General features: G+C 36.4%; 1 protein-coding gene across 3 annotated transcripts in view; it reads right to left on the minus strand.

Moving 5' to 3' along the window:
• The window catches only part of LOC116250092 (protein transport protein Sec24-like At4g32640), a 191305-nt gene that overhangs the window by 57173 nt on the left and 116683 nt on the right, over nucleotides 1-17449 (minus strand). Inside the window, exon 14 of one of the 3 annotated variants that reach the window (XM_050076992.1) lies at nucleotides 17091-17148. The exons of 1 other annotated variant lie outside the window; for it this stretch is intronic. The gene's annotated coding sequence lies outside the window, so the exon portion shown is untranslated. Of the gene's footprint in view, nucleotides 1-17090; nucleotides 17149-17449 lie in introns of those variants that run through there. One more of the 3 variants, XM_050076994.1, reaches the window with a different exon arrangement.

The following is a 17449-nucleotide window of genomic DNA, read 5'->3' on the forward strand; positions in this document are numbered from 1 at the left end:
AAACATTAGACCTGAGGTGAGGATGTTTGTCCCAACAACGGTCCTCTAGATGACCAATTTTGCCACAATAAGAGCACTGAAATCTGCCACGTCCAGCACCACGGCCTGTACCACGCCCCCTAGTGCCTCCAAAAGAACTAGGGCCCCGTCCTCCTGATATCACAAGTGCAGAGACTGGTATGTCATGCGTAGTCTGAGAAAGAGTGGCTGCAAAGCGACTCAACCTATTATGCGTATCTGCTAAATCTGGAAGTTCACTGCCTGTTAGAATTTGAGACTTTGCCACAGAGTATTCTGAAGATAGGCCAGATAAGAACTTTGCCACCATACCAGTCTCAACGTGTGATGCATAACAATGCTGGCAAGGTGGGCGAAGAGCCTTTAACCGTTCATATGCAGCAGTCAAAGTAGCAAAATATTGAGATAGGTCCTGATCCCCTTGTCGAATGTTGCATAACTCCTCTTCTAGTTGTAGGATCTTGATTACATTAGTGGCATGCGAGTATGTCTTTCTCAAGAAAGACCACATATCCTTGGCCTTGGTATAATATGCAATAGTTGGGGGTATATGAGACTCCACACTATTCATAATCCAAGACATAACAATATAATTATCTTCATCCCACGCAGCATATATTCATTTTTTCTCAATAGGTTCATCCTCCTCAAGAATATATTTCTTCCTATGACCAGCCATCGACATTATGAATACCCTAGACCATATTTCATAATTTGAGCCATTAAGTTTCATCGTGGTTCCATAAGAGAATGAATTCCCAGCCATCTTGTAATTTACTGTTTTCAGCCATAGTAAATAAAGAAGACCAGATTGACGCAAACGTTTAAAGAAGGAGGGCTAGGAAATTACTGTCACTTCAGATCTGATTTAGCCGATGACAAAAACAAGAATGAACTCCCAACGACTGAAGACTGTTGCTCCCAACGACTGAAGACTGCTGCCACTTATAACAGCAGCTAGTTCTCATAAAACTTCCTGTCCACGTGTCAAAGAAATCCACGAAATCAAACAAAGACTTGTACTAAGGATCAGCAACAGTCCTCACGCAGCCTTTCTTTACTGAATTTGTATCCACGATCTATAGAAAAAATCTGATCATATTCAAAAACCTGAATTTATAAGCAGCACATAGACTCCACAAAGCATCCACAACACCTCACGCAGCTTGACTTTACCGAAACTGTATTTACGATCATCACAAACCACAGCGTCACACGTCACGCTGCATCCACAATAGTCTCTTCATACGACCAATATGAGGATCTGATCACGCCTTCCACATAGGCGTGATCAGGTCCTCCTTCTCACGGCACGCCCAACCCCTATTCCCTCACTGTCTCCTTATTGGGTGATAAGAGGGAATAAGGAGTAGCGGTGACAAGGGAGAGAACGAGAGAAAAAAAAAAGGAACGAACTCACTTGGCTGTTCGTCGGAGAAGATGGTGATCGCCGGAGAAGGTCACCGGAAAATGCACTCTGCCGTCGACGCCCACACCCGCTCTGATACCATGTTACGAGAGAGAGAGAGAGGCAGCAAAAAGTTGTCTTGCATTACTTGACCCTAATCTCTATTAAGAGATTAGGGTTAGGGAAAATTACAAGAGAAGTCCACTAAAAGTAACAAAACATTTAAAGAGACCTTCCCTAACTTCCTAATATTTCAGAAAACCCCTTTTTTTGTATCTTTAACAATAGGAACATAAACACGTCCTAAAAACGAAGAAGTGAACCTATATTTACTAAGTTGAACCCTTACCAACTATAAGATATAAAATTTCACTCAAAAAAAAAATGAAAACAACAAAGCAAACCTTTCCACCAATGTCATGTGAGGTTAATGACTAAAGACCCAAAATTCTAAAAAAAATGAAGAACACTAAACAAATCCAACCTAATTGGCCCAACTGGTGGCCATTTTACATATGCCAAAGAAGTTTTAGATACAAAAAAAAAACAAAAATTTTTGAAGGTCGTTTTTATATTTAAAAACGATTTTTAATTTGGTGTAAATTCTATCAGAAACACAAGACAACAGCTACAATTCCTAGTCTACTTCAAAAACGATCGTACAAATAAAAGTTCAATGTTCTCCAAAACCTTAGGCCATCTCCCCTTCGCACAAGGGGCGCCCGGCTTGGTAATTTGGAGCACAAAGCACATCCAGGGCTAATTGCAGACGAATGAACAGAAAAGAACCAAACCTGAGATTTTTTTTTTTTTTAAAAAGAAGAATTAGTGATAGTCCAAGATTAGTTCGCCTTTCTAAAGGGCTCCCCAGGTCCACTGATTCATTGATCTTCCTGTATGCTAACAAAGAGGCATTCCCATGTTCAAGTCATTTCAGTCTTTGACGTGAAGGGATTGCAAAGTGGCATATTGGGGAGAAGCAACGGGTGAAAGAACTTCAGAACTGCTACACCATACAAACAACCCAACCATTCCTATGCAAAAATGAAACAGGATTGACTGTGTTCACTAGATATTAAGTTCAAATCCCAAACTTTCATAGAAGTGTACCAACAATTGTACTTGGAGCATGCAATTCAACTAAAAAAAAAAACAGATTACGTGCCCCGAGGCATGTAAATAAAAAAAAGGAAATTGCAATGGTGAGTAATTATGACTATGGCACGATATTTGAACTTACAAAAAGAAGTGCTGCATCTGTGGTATGGGGAGTTTACTGAAAACCATTTTGATACCTGACTTCACTGAAAACCATTCAGGTTTACAGTCAGTTCTCTCTCTCTCCCTTCCTGCCCTTCCTTTTTCAATTTTAACCAAAAAAATGTTTAAAAGAAAAAACGGATATCCAGATATGTCCCTTAACCGCAGTGCTGCATCTGTGGTATGGGGAGTACAAGGACCATATCCCCATTCACATGTGACTTAGCAGGGAACTGATTAGTTGGCTAGTCGGATTAACTGTTCACTAGCTGGACATCATATTAACAATCGTTCTAAACCTTAGCTCCTTGAGTCCAGCCTGTTCTAGAAACAAGAATTGACAACACTGAATGCTGAACAATTGCTGGCAACATTCTTCCAATAACATTCCACCAGACAAGGACAAGTTCAAAAATAGACCATAATTTTCTCAAGAAACACTGATTCCCTTTGTCATTTTTAAGTCACAGAAAAGTTTGAATGTACATTTCCATATTTGAGAAGAAAACAAAACTGTAAATACATTGAAATGCCACGTATCACTTTCATGTCATATACATCACAGTTATTTCATTTTGGTAGATGAAGAGGACGCTAGTTGGGTAATTCATAATTTTCCAGAAAGCTATCAAAAGCATTAGCAGCAATACTTTTAGAATCAAGTGAAGCAGTCATCAAATGCTTTAGTGCCACGATATTTGAACTTACAAAAAGTAAACCAGGAATATCATGAAATTGGACTGCATAGCTACTACGAAGATTCTAGTCACAAGACAAAACCCACATAACCCATCCATATACTGACAAGTTCATCATCGCCAGTCAAGCTATGATAAACATCGAAGAGAAAATCACACATTCTTGTTTCCAGGCATACTGGTTCCAGCATAACCAGGACCTCGGCCTTGAGGTGGATAAGGTCCAGTAGCATATCCACCAGCTTGGCCACCACGATTTGGATTGTATCCACCACTTGGGTTTCCGCCTTGAGGATACCTGTTCTGTCCTCCTGGAGGTCCCCGAGGCTTATTGTAGTGGTGACTTGGCCCACCAACAACTTGAGGTGGGGCATTGGTTAGGGTCAGGCCTGATTTGCATATGCGGTTGCCCTGGCTGCTGAATTGGCGGCAAACGTTGATGTTGTTGAGGATGCTGTAATTTTTGCCTCTTGGCTGTTTCTTCGCGCTGCCTTTGCTGTTGTCTTTTCTTCTTGCTCTGGAACTCATGAGATGACTCGTATTTGGGTAAACTAAGAGGAAGGCCAGAACAGGCTAACAAAAGGCCGTCAATTGTGACACTTGGCATGAACAAAAGATTTTGTACCTTTTCGGGCCACATGGCAACGGATCACACTAGAAACACTCAGCATCAAGTGCATCTTTTGCAGATATCCTCTGAAAAGAAGAAAATGAAACCATCAGTGGACAAACAAACACAAACAGCAGAGGATGCAAGAAGGAAAAGGGTTGACATATCAACAGCAGACTTCAAGAAGAAAAGATAAAAACTGGAGAAATGCAAGAACATCAAGGAAGAATACAATCTCAACCAGATAAATATCATAGCTAGGAAGGAGTGGTACCAACATATCTAACTCTAGTCTCTAGTTTTGACTTCAAAGCAGCTAAAGAACCTCTTGCAAATAGAAATAACAAGACACATAATGCAGATCGAAACAGAAAATGCACCCAATATTTCAACATGTAGAATAATAGAATTCTACCTGACAAAATTCGAAGAGAAATTTTAGAAATAAAGCGGACCACTGTTCAAGCAAAAAGATTTTCAGTGTGTATACAATCTCAACCAGATAAATATCATAGCTAGGAAGGAGTGGTACCAACATATCTAACTCTAGTCTCTAGTTTTGACTTCAAAGCAGCTGAAGAACCTCTTGCAAATAGAAATAACAAGACACATAATAAGAAACACTGATTCCCTTTGTCATTTTTAAGTCACAGAGAAGTTTGAATGTACATTTCCATATTTGAGAAGAAAACAAAACTGTAAATACATTGAAATGCCACGTATCACTTTCATGTCATATGATAAATTTCAAGAGAACATGGTGTTTGCCTAACTGACAAGACTCACATTGAAAAGAAGACTTATGAGACAGCTGAGGGAGAACATGCAGCAGTTTCTGAAACGGGAGATGTCCAAAACGTAAATGCCAAGTATAAGCCGAGGATGAGGACGACCCCGACGAGGTAGATCCAGCAAAGGGAAAGGAATGCACTAGCCTGTAGAGACCTCCCTGTTCACGGCCACTGCCAATCACCCTGCCCGTCAGTATATCCTGAAACACAAGAGAGGAAGAGTCAAATATAGCACGACAATTTAATTCTTTGGTAATCTGACTGATAGAAAGTAGGCTATGGGGGAATTCTGGTGCATGAAGAACGTGCTGCAGCGGCAATGATGAAGTAAGTTGGACCTCTCCATGTCCAACAACTGGTGAATATTTTCCATCTGCTAAAATAACCGAACGACCCGGTGGAGTAGGGACGTAAGAGGTGAATTGCGCCTTATCCCCACATAGATATGTCGATGCACCAGAATCAATAAGCCAATCTGTAGTGTCAGTAGCAGAGCAGACTGTACAGGCAGAATACATACCAGATGAAGAAGCACTCGCAGCGGTAGGAACAGTAGAAGTGGTCGGACCAGGGGCTTGATGAGCTCTGTCGCCAATCAAGTTCCTCAACTGAGAGAGAATGTCATCTACATGCAGCTCACTGGAGGAGGCAGTGTGCTGAGGCTTAGGCTGCTCGGGAGAATCAGTAGATACAGTCTGATTTGCAAAAGCTGGACGGCCATGTTTCTGCCAACACTTATCCACAATATGACCAATGCGGTGACAAAACTGACATACAGGGTGCGAAGGGGTATTGCCACGGCCACGGCCCCCTCGTCCTCTGGCAAAAAAGGGTCCACCTCTGCCACGAGTAGCAAGCATAGCAGAAGTGGTATCAGGAACAGTCGATGCAGAGATCGGAATTCTGCTTAGCCTACTGTAAGCCTCATCAATAGGAGGAATCGAGGGACTAGTAAGCATTTGGTTCTTTGCTGATTCATAAACAGAGTCTAAACCAGAAAGAAATACCCCTACCATAAGCATATCTCTGTATGCCTTTTGTTGTTCACACTTGCATGCGGGAAAGTAGCTATTCAGTCTCTCAAACATGGACTTGAGACTAGAATAATAAGTGTGAAGAGGTCGGCCATCTTGTCGCATCTGATGAATATCATGATGAAGCTGCATAATGCGCGTTTCATTTCTTGCCTGTGAATACGTGGCAGCAAGGGAATCCCACATATCCTTTGCACTTTCCTTGTGCAAGACTTCATTTGCAATTCCTTGAGAGAGAGTACCAACAATCCATACCATAACCAACGAATTATCTTTGAACCAAGTAGTATATTTTCCAACCTTCTGTACGGGCTCGGGCTCCAATATGAGATATTCCTTGTCATGAGCGATCAAGGTTCTTTTTACTTGCATGGCCCACATCTCGTAGTTACCCCCATCCATTTTGGTGATAATGCTGGAAAATGGGGAACTCTTCATCTCTCCCGACGATACAAAGGAAGAGGTATTAGCTCCACTACTAATTTCAGACATCTTTTAACTCAAAAAAAAAGGAGGAAACCGAGCCACAGAATAAGAAGCGCAGAAATATACAATCACATGTATATAACTACGAAAAGATCATAAAGATGATAGCAACCAATATTCAATCAGACGAGACATGTTGACCTGGACGAGAAGGCGGCTGTGTAAAAGAGAGCAGACTGAACGAGGACGAAAGACATGTTGACCTGGACGAGAAGGCGGATGTGTAAAAGAGAGCAGACTAAAAGAGAGGACGCTGGCAGAACAGGCGAAGCATCAACGGGCGCAGGCGTTCAGTCTGCTGGGCGGAGCAGCGACAGACAGTGGAGCAACGGCAGAGTGCACAGGCGGACGGGCGCAGGAGGGTGCAGGCAGAGTGCGCAGGTTGAGGCAACGCTTGCGGGACAGCGGCGAGCGCAGGCTGAGGCGACGGTGCGGGACGGCTGGCGGGCTGAGGGATAGCGGACAAACGATCGGACTGCGGCGATGGGCAGGACGGCGGCAGGCGGCAATGGGCAGGGCGGCGATGGGCAGGGCTGGGTCGGGCGGCGGCAGCTGACGCCGATCATGCGGCGGCTGGCGCCGCTCAGTCGGCGACAACTCGCTGAAGAGGAGACGGCTCTCGCTCTGATACCATGATAAATTTCAAGAGAACTAATCTTTGATTAACCTCGAAAGAAACCCTAACTCCTCTTTATATAGACTAGAGGAGAGGGAAAAAGTTACAAGAAAGTCATTAAAAGAAACATTATTACACAAGTGCCCTCTCAAGCCTAATACTGAATATAAACACGTCTTAACATCATATACATCACAGTTATTTCAGTTTGGTAGATGAAGAGGACGCTAGTTGGGTAATTCATAATTTTCCAGAAAGCTATCAAAAGCATTAGCAGCAATACTTTTAGAATCAAGTGAAGCAGTCATCAAATGCTTTAGTGCCACGATATTTGAACTTACAAAAAGTAAACCAGGAATATCATGAAATTGGACTGCATAGCTACTACGAAGATTCTAGTCACAAGACAAAACCCACATAACCCATCCATATACTGACAAGTTCATCATCGCCAGTCAAGCTATGATAAACATCGAAGAGAAAATCACACATTCTTGTTTCCAGGCATACTGGTTCCAGCATAACCAGGACCTCGGCCTTGAGGTGGATAAGGTCCAGTAGCATATCCACCAGCTTGGCCACCACGATTTGGATTGTATCCACCACTTGGGTTTCCGCCTTGAGGATACCTGTTCTGTCCTCCTGGAGGTCCCCGAGGCTTATTGTAGTGGTGACTTGGCCCACCAACAACTTGAGGTGGGGCATTGGTTAGGGTCAGGCCTGATTTGCATATGCGGTTGCCCTGGCTGCTGAATTGGCGGCAAACGTTGATGTTGTTGAGGATGCTGTAATTTTTGCCTCTTGGCTGTTTCTTCGCGCTGCCTTTGCTGTTGTCTTTTCTTCTTGCTCTGGAACTCATGAGATGACTCGTATTTGGGTAAACTAAGAGGAAGGCCAGAACAGGCTAACAAAAGGCCGTCAATTGTGACACTTGGCATGAACAAAAGATTTTGTACCTTTTCGGGCCACATGGCAACGGATCACACTAGAAACACTCAGCATCAAGTGCATCTTTTGCAGATATCCTCTGAAAAGAAGAAAATGAAACCATCAGTGGACAAACAAACACAAACAGCAGAGGATGCAAGAAGGAAAAGGGTTGACATATCAACAGCAGACTTCAAGAAGAAAAGATAAAAACTGGAGAAATGCAAGAACATCAAGGAAGAATACAATCTCAACCAGATAAATATCATAGCTAGGAAGGAGTGGTACCAACATATCTAACTCTAGTCTCTAGTTTTGACTTCAAAGCAGCTAAAGAACCTCTTGCAAATAGAAATAACAAGACACATAATGCAGATCGAAACAGAAAATGCACCCAATATTTCAACATGTAGAATAATAGAATTCTACCTGACAAAATTCGAAGAGAAATTTTAGAAATAAAGCGGACCACTGTTCAAGCAAAAAGATTTTCAGTGTGTGCCCTTTTCCTCTCTCTCTCTCTCTCTCTCACTGAAAACCATTCAGGTTTACAGTCAGTTCTCTCTCTCTCCCTTCCTGCCCTTCCTTTTTCAATTTTAACCAAAAAAATGTTTAAAAGAAAAAACGGATATCCAGATATGTCCCTTAACCGCAGTGCTGCATCTGTGGTATGGGGATTACAAGGACCATATCCCCATTCACATGTGACTTAGCAGGGAACTGATTAGTTGGCTAGTCGGATTAACTGTTCACTAGCTGGACATCATAGCAACAATCGTTCTAAACCTTAGCTCCTTGAGTCCAGCCTGTTCTAGAAACAAAAATTGACAACACTGAATGCTGAACAATTGCTGGCAACATTCTTCCAATAACATTCCACCAGACAAGGACAAGTTCAAAAATAGACCATAATTTTCTGAAGAAACACTGATTCCCTTTGTCCTTTTTAAGTCACAGAGAAGTTTGAATGTACATTTCCATATTTGAGAAGAAAACAAAACTGTAAATACATTGAAATGCCACGTATCACTTTCATGTCATATACATCACAGTTATTTCATTTTGGTAGATGAACAGGAAGCTAGTTGGGTAATTCATAATTTTCCAGAAAGCTATCAAAAGCACTAGCAGCAATACTTTTAGAATCAAGTGAAGCAGTCATCAAATGCTTTAGTGCCACAACCTCACCTCTTGACACCCCTGTTCACAAATGCAGACTGAAATAGTAACTCGACAATGATGATGGGCAGAGAACTACATAACTCCCGAAGATTTTTCTTATATTACTCTCATCACCACAAGTGGCTTTCAAAAAAGACGTGGTACCGAACAAAAGAAGCTTGGAGGCCAACAATAGGAATATTTATATGACTGGACAATACAAAGGCCAAGTATCATGTATAATTTTTTGCAGAAAATAAATTAGAACAATAAATATTAACGCAAAAAACCTCAACTTGGAAAAATCTTCTAAAGGTTAGTATTCATGTTTCTTTAGTAACTTAATATAGGAAGTCTTTCCTTTTCAGCACCACAGAGAGAGAGAGAGAGAGAGGGAAGGAGGGAGAGGCTGTTGCAAGACTAACAAAAAAAAAACGTAAAACCTTCATCCCTTTTTGCTGCAAAAGGAAATACTAGTACATGGTTCATTTGATTTTGGAGTTTGTGATGATTCTATCATTAGAATCCACAAATAAGAGATCATGCCCTATCTAGAAATAAAGACATTTACATGCGCAGAGCTACTTAACAAATAAGAAGTAAAAGCCATGTTCTCCAAATTTGGGGAAACTACCGAGATCACTGTCAAAACAAGAAAGAGATTAACTCCCTTGGGAGCCCAAAGTTAGAAACTTAAGAACTTGATAAGTCTATAGTAAAGCTGACACTAAAACTGCTAAGGACACCCAAGGCCAAACTTGCAATGTTATTTGCAGAGTGTCGTTCTTTTTGCAAGGACGTTCAGATCTGGAGCAGGACTCACCACTTAATAATTATAAGAATTCAAGGAGTAGGTTTGCTACTCCCACTTGCCAGAACTCACATCCATACACTAAATCATTTGTCACAAAAGTTCAAACCTCCAAAACTCTGAGAATATAGCAAGATGATACCTGAGATGGGTCAAGAGTTGGCATCCGCTCCAACATCTCCAAAGCATGTCGATCAAAGCTGAAAGCAAAAATAACTGCATCTCAGGTGCACATTACCTCTATATAAACTGGAAACAATAACAATAATAAGGTGGTAAAGCACTGATAAACCACAAAACTACACAAACACAACATAACAAAACCATCTGGCATGATTAGAGATTCTAACCATCGTAGGATCTCTTCTTTACTTCCTTCTTTTGTCTTCATTGATATGGAATAGATAATTTGACTGTTCCTTGCTTCGTATAACCATACATTTGGTTCTTGGTACTGATGCAGTAATTCTTCGAATATAACTTGTATATCTTTTGGTCTCTTTTTGTTGAAGAAGTCCTTTAACTCTGGCACTAATATCTCTTCTTGCTGTTCGCCTTCTCTTTCAATTATCTCTTTGGTGGGTCCAAGTTTGATGGCATATATAGATGGTATAATTTGATCATTTAATATTTTTGCTTGGGCAGAGTATATTCTTAAGAAAATAACTGGAGCTTTTGTTATCTCAAGGTAACGTTTAGCTGCCTTGCATAACTCTGAGATTTCTTCTAATTCTTTTGCATTTTTTGTGTATACTGTATGGAGTAACCCAAAGCTGTGTACCATTTTAACTAAACTTGGATCAGTATCTGGATATGCTATCATTTTGTTTATACCTGGATAAGGGATAGTGGAATATCCTTTTCCTTTCGAAGCATTCTTTTCTCGAGGATTTTTATTCAAGAAATCACATACCTTTTTCAGGTTTCTTAAATAATTGTTTACTATGATGGATTGGCTTTCTGCTTTTTCTTTCTGAATAGTCTCTACATAGGTTTGTGTCTGCGGTGGTATGAATAGACTGGGTTTTGTTATAGCAACATTTTTCTAAAATTTTTGGTTTAGATTGGTATTTTTGAATCTTGGTTTAGATACTACTGGTATTTCTATAGTATTGTTAGAAGTACTTGTTATAGCTGTTATTGGCTTAGGTTCTGTAGGTTCTGGTTTTGTAGTTTGGATTTCTATTTGGTTCTTCCATCTAAGTAGGTCTTTCACTTCTGCTTGTAAAATTGCTACTTGAGTTTGTAGGCTTTCTACTTCCACCCTTAATATCTGCACATAAAATTCTTGTGTTATTGAGAGACTTGGCTTTTATGCCGCAACTCAATTTGTGTGTGTAATTTGTATTAGTTATCACTTTAGGAAAGTGACCATCCATCAACGGATTTGATTCGTCTTTACCAGTAGCCGTTTGCTCTGGACTAGCATATTATTTTCCACATGTAGTGGTTAGTGGTAATATGATTTCCACTGTGTTTATTTGTGCTAAATTGTTTATAATTCGATTAATAATCTCTGTGTTACTCCTTTACATTTCTGGATAGATAATCTGCATAACAGTTATTAGTAGTACTGATAACTTCTATTTCGAAATCAAACATCTTTATATTATTTACTAACCGCCTGATTTCTTTCTTTATAATTGAATTTTCTAACTTTGCATTTAACCAATATTTAACTTGGGTATTATCAGTTCTTACCTTGAACTTGGTAAAAACTACGTATATCTCGTAATGTAATAGTGCATAGTATAGTCCTAGTAATTCTTTTCTGTTAATTTCCCATTTTATTTCATTTTCTTTGAAGCTACCTGAATGGTATCTACAGAGATGTTCTTGTTTGTTTTTTAAATATCTATATTTTAATACTGAACCATAGCTAGAATCTGAGGCATCAGTTTCTATGATCCATTCGAAAGGTTCCTTTTCATTTGGAAATGCTAATTTTGGTAAGGTTTTACAAACTTCTTTTATTTGATTGATACATTGCTTATCTTCTTCGTTCCAGTAATATTCTTTATCTTTTTTCAATTTTTCTTGTAATTTCTTGCAATGTTTTGCTAAATGTGGTATATAGTCCCTTACTTGATTTACTAATCCTAGAAAGGATTGTAACTTTTTCTTAGTATCCAATTCTTCTTCTGTTTGAGCTATCTTTTGTATTATATGGGTTTGCATTTTGATTCCGGCTTTATCTATTTCTATTCCTAAAAAGTCAATTTGTTTTTTACAAATAACTGCTTTAGATTTACTTATAGCTATTCCTGCTTTGTAAGCAAAGTCTATAAATTCATTTAATAATTCAAAATGATCTTCTTTTGTATGACTGAAGAGTAATATATCGTCAATATAAATTATGCAATTTCTGCGTCCTTTAAATTGTTGATCCATGAAATTTTGGATTCTTCTTGGTGCATTTTTGTATCCGAATGGTAGTACATTCCATTCGTAAAACCCATTGGGTACTGTAAATGCTGTTAGTTTTTTACTTTCGTCTTCTAATTTGATATGGTAGAAACCACTTTTACAATCGAATTTGCTAAAATATTGATATCCTGAAATTTGTTTTAGTTTTAGTATTTTGTTTGGAATTGGATAATTATAAGTTTTGACTTTGGCATTGAGATTTCTATAGTCTATTACCATCCTTGTTTTGCCTCTTTTTTGTTCACTATGTTTATTTACAATAAACGCTGGACTACTATGTTTAGAATTTGATTTTTGTATGTATCCTCCTTTTAGTAATTCGTTTATATGTAAGTCGAATTCTTTGAGATCGTCTGGTATATATTTCAGCGGAGCTTGTGTGATTATACTATCTTCATTTATTAATTCGATCTTTACTGTTGTTTTATGTCTTTCCCAATGTTCTAGTGGGTTTTCTGAATATAATTTTCCTAGTCTTTGTTCTATACTTTCTAATTCGTTTATTTCATATATGTTTATTGTAACTGTGTTTATTTTTACTCTTGTTAATTTTTGTGTTATTTTACTGTCTCCTTTAATCCATTCTTCTTGTTTTCTTTCATTATTTTTGACTATCAATGCATTTATTTTTTCTCCACAAGGGGTTGTTAATATTAAATATTTATCTGTTATGTTTATTGGTAGGTATCCATTTAAAAATGGTCTTCCTAGTATGATGTCTTTACTTTGTAATTCGAATGCATATATTCTATTAACCTTTATTATTTTCTTCCATATTTGTATGTTTACTTGTTCTGCTTTATAATTGATTGTGGTTTTTGCTCCATTAAATCCTTTTACTTCTAAGGGGTTATCTAATTTTTCCCATAAATTTTCTGGTAAGCAGTTTTTTTTACATAGGTTTATTTGAGCTCCTGTATCTATATAGGCAGTGTAATATCTATTATTATACCCTCTTGGTATGATCTTTATTAGTATATAAATAAATTTTTCTTTTGTAATGTTCATTCTTCTTCACTTGTACTACTATATGAAAATTTTCCAAAAGCTTGATAGCTTATGTGTTCTGTTCTTTTATCTTTTTCATTCCAATAGTTCATAAATTTCCATTCTGCTACAGCTCTAGCTCTTAAATATGTGAAGAATTATCTTCTATAATCTTTAAATTTTTTCTTTACTACTCTTTTGCTTAGTTTTCCTATAAATCGAAGAACATATATGTATATTCTAAATAGTTTTCCTAATCTGTTTCTTATAAAATTTCTTGTTTGGTTGTTATAGGCTCTTACACTTGTAGTTTGAAACATTTTGATTTATCATATGATATGTTTGACATTGTTTTGTTTGAATCAGTATTTCTCATTTCTCTTAGTCATTTTTCATGTCTATGAATTGTTTTACTATGATCATTTTCTCATCCTTCCATCCTGTTGATTATATTTCTCCATTCTATATCATCGTAGTAATCATATTCTTCATCTTGGTATGAATAATTTGTTTGGTCGCTGTCATATTCTTCTATGTATGCTAGTTCTAATGCCAACCTTTTTTCTTCTATCTCATTTCTTATTTTATTGATGAATTTATGAATCATTATATATGTTTTAAAGATTTTTATAAGTTTTTCTTTTCTTTGTTGTTTTTCTTCTAGTGCCTTGTTCATAGCATTTCTCATATCTTGTTCAAAATTCTTTTCGCTTATTTGTCTAATCATTTAAATCTCTGGGTACTATGATATGTTTACCTAGATGTTCTATTTCTAATGTATTTCTTTCTATTTTGAAATTGTCATATTTGTTTAGCCACTTATTTCCTAATATTATTCCTGTTAGTGTATCATTTCTATGTGCTTGTACTTCGAAATCTATTTCAAAAATGTAATCTGCTATTTTTATTTCTTTACTAACTTTTCCCATACTCTTGATAATATTTCCTTGGATGTCTTTATATTTGTGTTCACTAGGAAATACAATATCGTTATTTATCATATCTGGTGTAATATAATTGTCTTCTGATCCTGTGTCTATTAGAATTTTCTTGAGCATATTGTCTACATTTCCTTTTATATGAAATTGTCGTTGGTAGCTAGTTTCTCCTCTTGTACTAACACTTAGTCTTTGTTTAATAATTTGTAATTCGTTTTGTCCATCCTCTAAATAATATGGTTCATCATTATTGATCACTGTTATTAATTCTTTAAATGGATTATCAATTTGTATGTCATTTGTTTTTCTTTTAGCAGATATCTTGTGTTTATTTGTTACTATGTACATATTTTTCCCTTTAATAGTCATTACTTTGCATCCTTTTTCAAGTTTAATTCCTGATAGTTAGGCTTCTATCTATATGTTTATCTGTTAGGCTTATCGTATAATTCGGTTTTACTATAAATTTAAGTTTTTGATATATTAGATTACCTCTGACTTTTGCTATTATTGCTTTTTCAGCTGGATATATGATTCGATCATCTGATAGGTATAATTCTAAAGGTGTGTTTATTCCTTCTTTAAAACATGCTTTTACTAGTATTTCTATTCCTCCAAAATACACATATTTCATGGGATTTTTTACTTTTAGTTGTGTTAGTTCTTCTTGGATACCTTGTCTACTAATTAGTGGTACTCTGGTTGTTCCTTCTGTTATTCCTGCATGTTCTATATCGATTACATGTTCTCGTTGGTTGATAATGTAGTATTCTTCTATATTTTTCTTAAGTAGGGATTTTATTACTGGTATTTTTCTTACTAACGGAAAATCGAATATTTTTTCTGTACTAATATCTAGTTCTTGTTTTTCTATTTGTTTGAAGATTTTTTCATCGAATATTATTCTCTGGATTGTATAATCTTCCGTTAACTCTTCTTGGTATTTTATATCTTGCGGTTTTTCTATTTGTTCACTCATCTGATTCGCTATCTGTTTCATAGATTGTTTCATGTTCAGAAATATCTGTATCACTTAGTTTTTCGATATTTATATAGTCATCGTCTATAATATTTATTAACTTTTCTTTTATTTTTTATCTACATTCTTTTGCTATATGGCCAATTTTTCCACAATTATAACATTTGCAACTTGAAGTTTTTCTGGGATATTTATTCTTATTTTTTACATAATATCTTCGTTTTGGATATTTTTGTTTATATTTCTTATATTTTTTGTAATAGTGTTTTAATTTTCTATATTTCTTGTATCCTTTTGGTTTATAAAATGTTTTGCATCCTAATTGGGGTGCCAACTGTTCTTCACAGCATTTATATGGTGATTGTATGATTAATTTTAATTTTTTCGATTTTATATGTTCTTCACACATTGTTTTAAACCATGTTCTTAGAAATTCTATTCTTGATCCTAGTGTATCTTCTTTCGGTTTATTGTCGTGGAACGTTTTAATTACTTGTCCATATATTATTGGTGGTAATTTTGAAAAGAATAGGTCTAAGTATCGTGGTTTTTCTTCTGTTATACTTGATTGGTAAAAATATTTACAGCTGTATATATTCTTCTAAGTAACACGTCACATATAGTTAAATTTAAAATATTTTGTCTTGCTGTTATTTTCATCTGGTCATCATATATTTTTTCTATGTTTGAATGTGAAAATTCGGCTTTTATTGATGCTAAATATTTCTTTAGTATATCTAAAGGATTAGTAGTCATGGTTCCTTGACTATCTGTTTCGGCTCTTAAGGATTCTTTTGAAGTAGTTGGTAGTTGATCAAACCATAGATAGATATTTCCTACAAATGAATTTTCAATGTAGGCTGGTACGTTTTTTAGTTCTATTTTACTTTCTGTAATATGTTTGCTCATTTCAGCTTTCCATATTTGTAATAGTATTAATATATTGTCTGTTTTATCTAAGTTTAGTATACCTTGTTTCCATTCTTTTCTTCTATTTTGTCTGATGTATATTCTTCTTTTATCTTAATACCTTCTTTTGGTGTTGTATTCATGTTAACTTCTTCAATTTGTTCTTTTTCCATTAATTCGGTATAAGTTATGCTAGGTTCATAATTGTCTGTATCCATTTCATTTTCCGTTTCTTCTTGTATGTTGTTTATTTCTAGCATATTTATTTCTTTATCCTCATTTATTTTGTCTAATTTTTTATTTATTTGCTCAAATTTCTGGTCTATTTTTTCTATCAATTTTTCTAACAGATCTATCATTCCATCCATTTTTGCTTCCAATCGCTCTGTATTATTTTGTTCTAGTCCCTCTTCTTGTTTATTTCTGTACCACTTATTTTTAAGTTTAGGCCTATTTTCTTCATTAAGTCTTTTGATTCTATCTAATACTGTTTCTGTATTCATTTCTTCTTCATCAAGTATCAAATACATATCATCCTGTTTTATTTCTAAAAATTTCCTTGCTAAGTTTGTTTCAATTATTCGGCATCTCTGTCCAAACACAAAGGTTTTCTTTGAATCTATTTCGTGTTCTATATTATTCATATGAATGATTCTGTTATAACTCTTCCTGTAATTAAATCCTGGTTATATATTGCTGTTATATATTTTATTTCTCGTTTAACTATTTGGTCCGAAATATAGAGTTTTTCTGGCTCTCTTTCTATAGTTTGTATTTCTGGTTCATATTTTTCAAAAGATCATTCAGTTGTTTACTTATTCTTTTTTGATTTTCTAATATTAGTTCTATATCTTGTAGAATTTTTCCCAATTCAGTTTTTTCCATATCGAGTGAGAAGTTTTCCTGTTCGAGTAGTGTGAGTATTTTCATTAACAAGTATGTGCTATTGTGTCCTATGATCTATCCGTTGTTGCTGAAAACTAAATAACCATTGTCCTCTATATGATAAGGCCTTTGATGAAATCTTCAGGACACTCATCGTCTAAATGCTTGCCAACAACAGATGGAGCATTTGCAAGATTGATCACCTATCAAGAATATATATAGTTAATAAATAAAACAGCACAACTGAAACTTAAATGCAACAACACATGCCAAATAGAAAGAATGCATGCATAATACTCTAGGGAGACCAAAAGCATGGCCAATAGACAAGCCATTGCTAAGTAGCTACATGTTGGTCCATTCATTGGAACATTCAAGCTTGACAACGACCTTGTCTATAGAGCTCCAATTTGGCCCCCAGTGCCTACAAAGAGTTGGATGAACTTCACGTACATCCAATAACTCAGTAAAAGTTTTTTGCTTTTACATACTATGCTTACACAT

This window comes from Nymphaea colorata, chromosome 3, assembly GCF_008831285.2.
Source record: "Nymphaea colorata isolate Beijing-Zhang1983 chromosome 3, ASM883128v2, whole genome shotgun sequence".
NCBI lineage: Eukaryota > Viridiplantae > Streptophyta > Magnoliopsida > Nymphaeales > Nymphaeaceae > Nymphaea > Nymphaea colorata.